This window comes from Drosophila arizonae, chromosome X (genome assembly GCF_054131065.1).
Source record: "Drosophila arizonae isolate 15081-1271.41 chromosome X, UAZ_ARI_1.0, whole genome shotgun sequence".
NCBI lineage: Eukaryota > Metazoa > Arthropoda > Insecta > Diptera > Drosophilidae > Drosophila > Drosophila arizonae.
Genome location: NC_142927.1, coordinates 7,771,066 through 7,784,532, shown reverse-complemented (window position 1 = coordinate 7,784,532; position 13,467 = coordinate 7,771,066). Strand labels below are relative to the sequence as shown.

At 39.4% G+C, this 13,467-nt stretch overlaps 1 long non-coding RNA gene across 1 annotated transcript; it reads left to right on the top strand.

The window, feature by feature from the left end:
• Positions 1–3,382: 3,382 nt before the first annotated feature.
• Positions 3,383–5,395, top strand: LOC149267846 (uncharacterized). The gene is made up of 3 exons (XR_016271121.1): positions 3,383–4,065; positions 4,152–4,681; positions 4,806–5,395. It is a non-coding gene; the product is annotated as an uncharacterized LOC149267846 (long non-coding RNA).
• Positions 5,396–13,467: the final 8,072 nt, after the last annotated feature.

Genomic DNA, 13,467 nt, shown 5'->3' with positions numbered 1-13,467 from the left:
AGCATACAGCATACAGCATACAGCATACAGCATACAGCATACAGCATACAGCATACAGCATACAGCATACAGCATACAGCATACAGCATACAGCATACAGCATACAGCATACAGCATACAGCATACAGCATACAGCATACAGCATACAGCATACAGCATACAGCATACAGCATACAGCATACAGCATACAGCATACAGCATACAGCATACAGCATACAGCATACAGCATACAGCATACAGCATACAGCATACAGCATACAGCATACAGCATACAGCATACAGCATACAGCATACAGCATTCAGCATACAGCATACAGCATACAGCATACAGCATACAGCATACAGTCGTATTTACAGCTATTTCGCTTTTATTGCCTGCCTTTCGCAGGCCAATCAACTTGGCCTTGTCATTAGGGAAAATCTAATACTCTCGTGAACAAATACTTCCATTCGTGTACAAAAGCGAATAATACGTGTGATATACTTAACACCGATATAAACAGCATTTCTGAGCCATTGTTAGCTCATTCTTGTCTCGTTAAGATAAATCGCGCTTCTATGCGATTTTCGCGATCATAAAACGAGCCCACTTTCTTCCGTAGATCAACATTGTGATATGCGATTATAATAATATAAATAACGATTAGATATTAGAGCTATGTATGTGTCTGATTGGAGTGACTTTGGCTAGAAGAGAGCGCCATTTTGAGTAATTGCTTGATGGGGCGACAACCGCCAAGTGCTTAGGGCTGGCATGTCAATGATTAACGAAATTATGCTGACAAGGTAGCTGCGAAAGCGACGGCCCAAGTATTTATTAATACAAATTAAGATGTTATCGTCTTAAATTGAATTGAGCCGAGCGCCGCCCCCCCTTTCGCCCAGAGCTACAACAAAATTGAGCAGCTTAATGTAGTCAAGGGACGCCACGCAGCAAAAAGAACGAAAAAAAAACAAAAAACAAAACAAAACAAATATAAAAAAAACACAAGGATTCACGCAAAGGACGCGAATGCTCGAATTCCCAATGCTAAACACCAAAAATGCGAACCAAAGCAGAACGGAACGAGCTGAACTGAACTGAACTAAACTCTGGAGAGCCGAAATGAACTGGAAAGAAGCAGAGCGGCAGAAGAGCGAATTGTAATGCGAACACAAAAGTTCACAAATTAGCAAATTTGAGAAACTGAAAGGAAAGAGCATCAAAAGCTACAACGAGAAGGAAAAAAAAATAGCAGCAGACACACGCACACAAAAGAAAACAAACACAAATAAGACAAAATGAAAGCGAGCGAGCGAGAGAGGGAGAGAGAGAGAGAGAGAGTAAAGTGGCCTTTAGAGTGGGAGCAGCCGTGGGAGACGAAGCGGGAGTGGGCCACAATAATAAGGACATGCAAAAGGCGCGCACAAACACAAATGTTTTTTTTTTTTTTTTCTTTTACGTGAAAATAAATAAAAAATGGAGTAAGAATTGAAACGTCGTCGCCGTCGTCGTCGTCGTCGTCGTCGGCGTCGTTGCCGCCTGTCACTGGGGGCGCGCTTGATGACCGACAACAGGCAGGTCTAAGTGCCCCAAAAGGCAGAAGAAATAATAAAAAATAAAAACGAGAAAAAAAGTAGGAAGCAAATCAGTGAATGAGCCGTGAGAGGGGGAGTGGAGGGGGGAGGGGGGTCCTGGAGGAAGGCAGCAATAATAAACAATTGTGCGCTGGAAATCCGCGATTGTAATCCGCAATTTTTACGGCTTTTGTTGGCGGAGATGCGGAGAAGCGTAGAAGCGAAGCTGGAGGCCGGCAAGGCCGGGTGGCAGCCTCAGCGTCACTTCCGTCACCAGGCGCTGGCTATCGTCGACACCATCTTTATTTCATTGTTGTTGTTGCTGTGTTGTTGTTGTTGTTGTTGTTGAAAAAAACAATCGCAACGCAATCTGCCAACAACAACAGCAACAGCAACAAATGTAACGGCTATAATACCACAAAACAGTTAACTGACTAAGTGACTGCGGCACGAAAAAAAGGCCTGGGGGGAGGGGCTGGAGTGGGTTCGCAGCTGGGCGGGTTGGCAAAAGGGCAGCTAAAGGGAGCTTCAGCTGTGGCTGCTTTTGATAACAACAAGGACACACACACACACACACATGCACACATATCACATTGTTTGCTGCTGCGCACCTGCAACACACAACACACAACGGGGGCCAACAAAGCTGCATTGTCTCTGTCGATTCATCAATTGTCGCTAGTCAAATGATTCTGATATTAGTAAAGAGAGAGAGGTAGAGACAGAGAGAGAGAGAGAGACAGAGCTACACCGAGTGGGAGAGGGAGAGGGATGGGGCGAGAGGCAGGCACATACACTGATTGAAATTCCAATTGCGATTTGAGGTTGCCTTCAATGGCGGTAAGGGCGGCAACAACAACCACTCGGCGCTGTAAACGTAATTTAACCCCATATGCCATTATGTCATATCACAGCACAAATACATGCAAAGCATGTGCGCGTGTGTAACATAGGAATACTGGCATATAGGCATAATATTTTGCGCCTCGCAACCAATGAGAACTACCCACCCGACTGCATCTGGCTCGAACGGGTTTCCTCAGGGAAAACCCAACGAAAAAATGATGAACTGATCGGCATTATGTTAAGCGAAAAATCCTGCGCTCGCCTTAATGATTAATATTAATATTATTAATCATATTTAAGCTAAGCTCTTTTACGCTCGTTCACAAACAAATAATGGGAGAATATTTTAGCGATGGATTGGCGTAAAAGATAAAAATTACCGACAACATTCTGCCCTTCGTCTGACATAAGATTATATGACAACAACCTTTGGGAAGAATATTGATTGTCATCATATAATTATTGTCTATTATAATATCTTATCAAATCACCTTATAAGCTCTCAATAGAATATTTCTTGGGATCTTTGGGATACTATAAATATAGCCCTGCTTCTCTTGAAACGATGCGGAATTGAATTAGCTATAACTTTTGCATGATATTAGCTCAGATTTTGTTAGCCTCACTCAGATTGTAGTCGCTTTAGCTGGAAGACCGTACTCAGATGATTGATCTACCGATGTTATATATGAGTAATGCTCATATATGAGTAATACATATACATATGTCATAAATAATATATTCATCAGAAATTTAACAATCAGAGGCAATAATAAAACGATTTCAACATATCTTTAATATAATCATTGCTGATCCACTCCACACATTACATTAGGACCGACTTTGTAAATTATGAATGAATTCAAATTTAGGAAAACTCATTGTGACTAACAAAGTTTCTGGTGAAATCGAGCGTTAAAATATTTAGCAGTCGACTGCCTCCGATTCCAACATTCAGTGTAGTATTTTCCTATCATCTATATATATAAAAGAAAGTTGTGTAAAAGTGAAGACTGCTTATAACTTGATTTGGGCTGAACCAATTTTCATGGTTTTTGATTTGTTGGATTTGTCTCCGCAACGAGTTTAGTATAGGGTCTTAAAAATACTGAAAAAATTTGCCGAATACTTGAAAAACGCGGTTTTTTCCCCAAATGTTCAAATTTTTTTTATACCCAGTAGGCTTGGTAACAGTGACAGTTTTGACAATAGTGTAGAAGTAAATAAACAAATGTAGTCAGTCAGTCTACGGTCTCCTGACCTCGAGCAGACCTGACTATTCAAAAAAAAAAAAAAAAAAAAAAAAAATTTTTCAAATCAAAAGGAAAAATATTTCAAATCAAAAATCTGCAAAAAATCAAAAGATTAAAACCTGACTGTTCAAAAAATAAATAAAAAATTAAAAATTCGAAATTAAAAAAAAAAAAAGGTAATTATTAAAAAGTGTATTTTTGGCTTTTTATATTTTCGGACTTTTAAACTTTATAAATATTTCAAATCAAAAATCTGCAAAAATTAAAAAAAAAATCAAAAGATTAAAACCTAACAATCAAAAATAAATAAAAAATTCAAAATTCAAAATTCGAAATTAAAAAAAAAAAGTTAATTATTAAAAATTGTATTTTTGGACTTTTACAAAAGCTAAATATCTCGAAAGTTCAGGTATTTGTTTGTCTCAAACATAAATTTGAGTAAATTATTTATATTTATATTTCTCGATTGTTTTATATGGTTTTGTGCGAGGGCAGTATTACTATTAATAAAAATGCCGCGTCCTAGAAGATCTAATCTTTCCCGGCGGACCCATAATGCAATTAGGCAACGGAATAGCGCGAGTCAATTATCTGACGAAGAGCGAGAAATCGCCCGAGAAAGGCTCCGCGTTAGTACCCAGGGAAGAAGGGCCTTAATTCGTGCTTCTCAAAGAGAGGCAGCCCGTGAAATGGCAATAAGAAATGGTTCAAGGATTGATTTGAATCGAGCAGCGTTTCGATATGATTGCACCATTGATTACAGCTTGAATCGTTTAGTTTGCATTGGTCCAATGGACGTTGTTTGCTAGCATTGTGGCGCATTGAAGTTTGCTGGTGAAACGCCCGGTTTGTGCTGCCTTAGTGGTAAAGTGACATTGCCATTAGCGGTCACCATAGCCATTGCGTTCCCTGCTTTATGGCGAAACACTAGAATCACGACATTTTCTAGCGAGCACTCAAAAATACAATGCCTGTTTCCAAATGACATAACTTGGGGCGGAAAATATTGGAGACGGATATTTAAGGTAATTTACGTTAAAAATTTTATTTTCTATGACTGCCAAAAAAAAATTTTGAATAATGTAGTTTGTTAGATTTCTGTAAATAGTGTTTGTAAATATAACTATAACTATGGCTTTGAATTTAAAGATTCAAGGCCAGATTTGCCATCGCATTGGATCATTGCAACCTATTGAAGATGCACAGCAAAAATTCTTGCAAATATACTTCATGGGCAATATGGAAGAACAACTTGACCGGCGTCAAGAAATGAACACAGCTATGAAAAGAGCAATTCTCCATGATTTGCATGCTTAGAAATTTAAACCAACCAAAACTGTGCAATGGAACGCGTTTGGTGATAAGAAAACTGATGAGCAATGTGATTCACGCGTTGATACTCAAAGGAAAATTTAAAGATGAGGAAGTTCTTATTTCTAGGATTCCGATGAGCTCAACAGATATGCCCTTTGAATTTAAACGAATTCAATTCCCGCTTCGTCTTGCCTTCGCCATGACGATCAACAAGTCACAGGGCCAATCTTTGACTATTTGTGGCCTCAATCTAGAAAATGCGTGTTTTTCTCATGGTCAATTGTACGTGGCATGCTCACGTGTTGGCAAACGATCCGCATTATTTGTTCTTGCACCCGACCAAAAAACGAAGAATGTCGTTTACAACAAGGTGCTTGAATGAAAATCCGATTAATAAATTTATCAGTGTATCCCAGCCTGAACAACATAGCTTTCAACAATTTTTTACCTAGAAATAATATAGAGGGCAATGCAACGTTTGCCGGGCCTGCTAGTTTTCTAATATAATATAACAGTTTTTTGTTTCAGGATGAATTCCTTATAATTATAAGAAAAGAAAAGAAAAAGAGAATAGAGTCTGTTCTACAGTCAAAATCTGATTTAGTCTGTTTTCCCCTCCATAAACGAGTATTATGCAGTCAACGCTACTTGTTTGAAATATCTTTAAGTGCAGTACAAAATTTGCTTACGATAAAAATAGAGCCAATAACGGTTTACTTAGCAGCATTCTCAGCAACATTTATATTATATATTTATATATATAAATAAAATGTATGTATACTGTTCACTTAGGTGTATGTGCGTGTGTCGTGTAAAGGTGCGTGCCGTTAACAGCGAAGACAGAGGGAGAAAGAGAGAGAGAGAGTGAAAAAATGTGCTTTTGACACGAGAGCGTCCATTGTAAGCGATACTAAATTGGTTTGTTTCTTGGTTGTTAAAAAATAATCGTGACTGGCCGTGAATAGGAATTGGAATAACATTTCTTTCCAGCTGCGTACAGCACTTGTCCGAGTTACGCCCACTAGAGCCACACCCTCTGCTTTTGCGCTTTTAATGTCCACTTTGTGCCTTTGAATTGTATGAGAATTCTAAGGTGGGAAAATATGCTGTATGCTGTATGCTGTATGCTGTATCCTGTATGCTGTATGCTGTATGCTGTATGCTGTATGCTGTATACTGTATGCTGTATGCTGTATGCTGTATGCTGTATGCTGTATGCTGTATGCTGTATGCTGTATGCTGTATGCTGTATGCTGTATGCTGTATGCTGTATGCTGTATGCTGGATGCTGTATACTGTATGCTGTATGCTGTATGCTGTATGCTGTATGCTGTATGCTGTATGCTGTATGCTGTATGCTGTATGCTGTATGCTGTATGCTGTATGCTGTATGCTGTATGCTGTATGCTGTATGCTGTATGCTGTATGCTGTATGCTGTATGCTGTATGCTGTATGCTGTATGCTGTATGCTGTATGCTGTATGCTGTATGCGTATGCTGTATGCTGTATGCTGTATGCTGTATGCTGTATGCTGTATGCTGTATGCGTATGCTGTATGCTGTATGCTGTATGCTGTATGCTGTATGCTGTATGCTGTATGCTTTGCTGTATGCTGTATGCTGTATGCTGTATGCTGTATGCTGTATGCTGTCTGCTGTATGCTGTATGCTGTATGCTGTATGGCTGGTATGCTGTATGCTGTATGCTGTATGCTGTATGCTGTATGCTGTATGTCTGTATGCTGTATGCTGTATGCTGTATGCTGTATGCTGTATGCTGTATGCTGTATGCTGTATGCTGTATTGCTGTTATGCTGTATGCTGTATGCTGTATGCTGTATGCTGTATGCTGTATGCTGTATGCTGTATGCTGTATGCTGTATGCTGTATGCTGTATGCTGTATGCTGTATGCTGTATGCTGCATGTTGTATGCTGTATGCTGTATGCTATATAATCGTTTAATTAGCCAATGCTTGAAATGTGACAAGGGAAACGGGAAAATGTGATTCTCCGAGTTCAATTGTGAGTGAATGTCCAGAGATAATTGCGTTGTCGTAGCAACAAGAAGTGGAATTAAATTTGAAATTGATTTAGGAGGGGGCATATGACCAGCAAGCGGAATGGGAGCGGGAGCAGGAATAGGAAGAGGAACAGGAACAGGAACTCCCAAATTGAAGGTAGCAGCTAAATGAAGAGAACGAGGGGGAGCGAGAGAGAGAGAGAATGGGAGAGCAAGTAAGAAGTGCGCATTAATTAAAATGTGAAACCTAATAAATTTAAATTACAACTTTCAATAAAAACTTTTTAACGCCCGCCTTTTCCGACGTCCCAGCCTATGCCCAAGACGCAGCTCCAGCTACGGGCAGATGCTCCGGCGGAAGGAGCTAAAAACTTTGATGCGCTGAAATTATTTAATGAGCATGAAAATTGCGGCGCAGCCAAAAAAACAACAGCGAAACGTAAGCAAGATGCTAGAGAGGAAGAAGGTGAAAGAGGAGGAAAAGCAGCGAACTGAACCAGGTTCAACCCCAAAACAAGAGAAAAAAAAAAAAAACAACCAAGAAAAAGGGCTGAATAAAAACATAGCGCGACAAATAGATAACCTCAGGTAAAAATTAATAAACATCCTGCCGTTCCCTGCGGCCACGAAGAGCCAAACCGAAACAACAACAACATGAAGAAGAAGAAGAAGAAGACGATGAAGTAGAAGTAGAAGAAACTTCTCCGCCAACAAAGCTCAGTTGGCGTCGCAGGCGAAGTTCGTTCGCCTTCAACAACAAAAATTGCGGTGCGACGATTGTTTTTCTTGTAATCAAAAGCGTTTTCATTGTTTAACAATTAAATTGCTGGAAAAGGCATCATTAGCAGGCCGTAAGCAGAAGTCGCAGTGCCAAATCCTGGCGGAGTGTTCACTTGAAAGCCTTAAGAATCGGCACAGTCCTCGCAACTGGCTGCCGCAGCAGTCGGAGAACAAAGAAAACTACGAGGGCAAAGTAAATGAAAAACATCGCTGGAATACCCCACGGTAATGGGTCGCCCATTAATGAAACGGAACAAGCGCCAAGGCTAGGCCAACCGAATGGTCCACGACGGCAAAAGAGAGAGAGAGAGCAGGAGAGAGAGAGAGAGAGAGAGAGAGAGAGAGAAACCCAGAGCAAAGTTCACTTTCAGGCAGACAAACACAACGCCAGACTATGCCAGACAACGTAGACAAGGCGTCTAAGGCGGCCTGTTTTGGGGCAGCAGCAGCAGCTGGAGCAGGAGCAGGAGCAGGAGCAGTGCTTCGGGGTATACGCATTACGGGGAATCAATTTCGAAGGTGGAGAAATTATGAGCAGCAGTGGCAGCATCAGCATCAGCAGCAGCAGCAGCAGCTTCAATTTTGGCCGACCTTCTGGCTAAACTTTTGTGCAAACAGTTGTTTAAATATCCAGCAAACACGAAAGGGTTAAATTCATAATATGGCCAAATTAGATACAGCGGGCGGCACGGTCATAGAATAACATAATAGAAGACAACTCCATGACCCCCTTTCCCCTTTCCACGGCCCTGTCCTGCCCAGCATTGTGTCCTTGCGTCCTTGCTGCTGTCGGTTGCCTCCTTCCATTCGCTAATGAATTCCCAGAAGGAAATTTTCATGAATTCGCTTACAAATTTTAATACTTTTTCTTGTCGCTGCACCCCACCTCCCTCCCATTCACCCTCACCCACTCTCATTGTCTCTCTATCTCTCTCTCTCTCGGCTTTTTTTTGCCCATACACTTAGCCGCGTCTCCTGCCCTAACGAAATAGGCTTAGGCCATGTCCTCGGCGAAAATTTTGCTACTGCAAAATCCACAGCATTGGAAAACTTGCAAAAGTTTTCCCCGTTGGTCAAGCACTGTTTTTCCTCACTCAACTCTACATAGTTCAGCTCACAGACTTTAAATTAAGATTGCAGCCTTTAGTTTTACTCTGAAAATATTTTTAAGCCAAATTAAATTTTTACTGAATTCAACTTTAGAAGATATCGATATTCGGATAGTTTTTCGTGAAAGCTTTCAAATAGAATAGGAAATAAATAGAGTCTGTCTGTCGAGTTCTACTGTATGCTGTATGCTGTATGCTGTATGCTGTATGCTGTATGCTGTATGCTGTATGCTGTATGCTGTATGCTGTATGCTGTATGCTGTATGCTGTATGCTGTATGCTGTATGCTGTATGCTGTATGCTGTATGCTGTATGCTGTATGCTGTATGCTGTATGCTGTATGCTGTATGCTGTATGCTGTATGCTGTATGCTGTATGCTGTATGCTGTATGCTGTATGCTGTATGCTGTATGCTGTATGCTGTATGCTGTATGCTGTATGCTGTATGCTGTATGCTGTATGCTGTATGCTGTATGCTGTATGCTGTATGCTGTATGCTGTATGCTGTATGCTGTATGCTGTATGCTGTATGCTGTATGCTGTATGCTGTATGCTGTATGCTGTATGCTGTATGCTGTATGCTGTATGCTGTATGCTGTATGCTGTATGCTGTATGCTGTATGCTGTATGCTGTATGCTGTATGCTGTATGCTGTATGCTGTATGCTGTATGCTGTATGCTGTATGCTGTATGCTGTATGCTGTATGCTGTATGCTGTATGCTGTATGCTGTATGCTGTTATCTGATGATATATGATATGATTCTGTCTAGTGTATATTATAATAGTGAACCCTAGCATGTATAGCTCTCTCTCTCGCTCTGTCTCTCGCTCTGTCTCTCTCTCTCTCTCTCTCCCTCTCTCTCTCTCAAACTCATGGAGTTTTACTTTGGCTATGGGATAATCAATTCGAAAACTCCATTTTATATATTCAATTTGAACGCTAATGACAACAGATTTTAATCCCTTAAAGTGGACTTGATTTTATTTACTCAGTACTCGTGCACAATCACAGACACACGCACGCACACGCACACGCACACACTCACACATACATATATGCAAAGCTGAATGCTGAGGAGCAACCCACACATCAAGTAATAATTATGAATTCTTTGGGGTAGGTTTTTCGACAGGGGCGTATTATAATTGCCCATAGGTCGGCACAACTATCAAAAAACATTAGAAGGCTGCACCCTCTCACATTCGAGCTCTACTTATATCTGTATGTGAGTGCGTGTGTGTGTGTGTGTGTGTGTTGGTCTTCTTGATAGATGTGAGGCTGACATTAAATGTAGTCACAAGACCATCTAATGGCAGATCGCACAGCTTTCAGCTACGCTCACATTTGATAATGATGGAACAACCCCAGATGCAAGCCCATTGTTCGCGGACAACGTGTTGCTGTTGTTGCTGTTGTTGTTGTTGGAGTTGTTGTCTATGCTACTATCAAGGGATTATTTGTGTGGTTTACAGTTTTTAATTATGCACCGCGACATGGATGCAGAGCAGAGATGAGTGCCACAGAAGATGAAAAACATTTTTAGGGGTGAACTCAAGTGGTGGCACACACACACACACACACACACATGCAAACGGGGCGAATTGCGGCATGGAATGCAATGCATTCATCATTCAACATAGTATAGTAAATGTACACACACACACACAGAGACATATATAAATGCACGTATATATGTATATACTATATGTATGTATGTATTTATATGCTTACAAAATGAAGGACGCTTTGCTCACTACAAATTTTTGTAAATTTCTGTGCTCGCTCTTGACTGCCAGCCTGGATATTTAAAGCACATCAAAATACATATATAGATATATACATATGTATGTGTATAATATATATTTATATACATGCTTGTAATTCCTAAGCCGTATCGCAGCTTATTCAGCCGACTCAAGCACACTGCCTGTCAGAACTCTCCATCAATCTAAGCGACAAGCCTTTCACTCAACTTGCAGCGACTTGCAGCTGCTGCAGCCCATTCTGATCGCTAGAAACTGTTAATTTAGTTGCCAGATGCAGCTGTATATATGTATATATAGAGAGTGCTACGATAATGCAGTTATGTAAGCATAGATTATAGATTGCTCAGTTTGAGTCCACAGCAAAGTGAAATTACTTTAGCCTTTTTAGATCATTTCAAGGTCTCATAGAATGAGAATTGTTTGTAAATGTATGTATGTATTTATTTGTATATATAAATCATATCGTAGACTTATTATAAGTACATTAAAAAGACTTATATTATGGAGATAAGACATGATAATTAGTGAAAGTCAAATAGAGCCTGAAGGATCGACACAGAATGCATCTGGATCAGCTCGAACTACGACATCTATATATTAAATATTTCTGCCATATTTCATATATGTTTATTATATATATTTCATATATGTACATTATATATTTTTTGTACATTTATATTAAAAATTTCATTCCATTCTATTTTACATCTAATGATTTCTCTGCCCGTTTAATCTATGGGCTTTACAAAGTCTGTTGGCATACTAAGTAAATTATATATTTTAACAACTTTTAGTTGGTATAAACACAGAATGTTATGTAAAATGAGCGAGCATTAGGCAATCAGTTACGCCCGACCGCTCAAAGAGTGTAGCAATCAATGGCGATATTTGGACTGAGCGCATGCATTCGAAATATAACACTGAATTTGTTTATGATAGTTTGTAATACGCTGATATTCTGAAAAAATATATATGTATATAGAATGAACTCAAATGTTCTAGTCAAAGCTAGGTAAATATATATTTAAATAACAAAATAATAACAGATAGTAGAAGTGGCAAACTATAAGCGACTTCAAAATGGGCGTGGTCGCTGGCAGCCTTTGGCTTAGATAGCGGCAATGGCTGTGCGAAACCCAAGATGGAGATCGAAAGTCGATATTGTTCAAGGATTATCCATTGCTAACAATGCGCAATTACGCCATAATTACAACTGACAGCCAGACAATGCCAACAACAGCAATAATAATAACAACAACAACAACAATGGGTAACAACAACAACAACAGTAACAATGGAACATTTTGCTGCTTGTTTAGATATCTGTAACTGGGCCTTTCTCTCTCTCTATTGGTATCAAATCTCTCAGTTGTTGTTGTTGTTGTTGTTGTTATTGCAGTTGTTCAATCTGGCCAAATATTATATGATTTCATATTTGCTGCAGATGTTTTCATCCAGATTAAAATTAAGAAAGAGCGCAAAATATGTTTCATGCATTTCCGCTCCCAACAGCAACAATAGATGCCCGCAGATAGTGCACCAAGAGTTAGATAAAAGATATAGATAATAGATTTTCTTTTCTTTTCTATTTTTTTTTTTTTTTTTTTTTTTTTTTTTAATCTAGCCCACCCACATGACAAAAGAATATCAAATTGAACTTAATTTAATTATTATTGAAAATTATATTGTATATTAGATTTGAGTTTGTAAACTCAATTGAAATCTGATGGGAAATTAATTAAATATGATTTTGAAAATGAAATCATATTTAAATAAACGCATATATGATCTTACTCAAATATCAAGTATAATGTTATCATGCCCCACCTCTGCTATGCTGTATGCTGTATGCTGTATGCTATATGCTGTATGCTGTATGCTGTATGCTGTATGCTGTATGCTGTATGCTGTATGCTGTATGCTGTATGCTGTATGCTGTATGCTGTATGCTGTATGCTGTATGCTGTATGCTGTATGCTGTATGCTGTGCTGTATGCTGTATGCTGTATGCTGTATGCTGTATGCTGTATGCTGTATGCTGTATGCTGTATGCTGTATGCTGTATGCTGTATGCTGTATGCTGTATGCTGTATGCTGTATGCTGTATGCTGTATGCTGTATGCTGTATGCTGTATGCTGTATGCTGTATGCTGTATGCTGTATGCTGTATGCTGTATGCTGTATGCTGTATGCTGTATGCTGTATGCTGTATGCTGTATGCTGTATGCTGTATGTATGCTGTATGCTGTATGCTGTATGCTGTATGCTGTATGCTGTATGCTGTATGCTGTATGCTGTATGCTGTATGCTGTATGCTGTATGCTGTATGCTGTATGCTGTATGCTGTATGCTGTATGCTGTATGCTGTATGCTGTATGCTGTATGCTGTATGCTGTATGCTGTATGCTGTATGCTGTATGCTGTATGCTGTATGTGTATGCTGTATGCTGTATGCTGTATGCTGTATGCTGTATGCTGTATGCTGTATGCTGTATGCTGTATGCAGTATGCTGTTTCTCTTTTCTCTCAGAATATATTTTATTCTATTCATATTTAATATAGAGTTCACATTCAAGCTTGGATTTGTGAATTAAAAAAGATATAAAAAAAAAAAACAAGGCAAAGCTGGCACAGGAGTAAAGCGCAAAGCGCAAAGGTTCATTGTTGAGTTTATACCGCTGATGATAGGCTCATAAATTAATAAATACATACACACACACACACACATGTGTGTGACTAGGTGTGTGTATGTGTGTATGTTATACTGTTAAGTACCTGTACAATGCAGCGCATTATCGAGATCCTGTTTGTACTTTGTA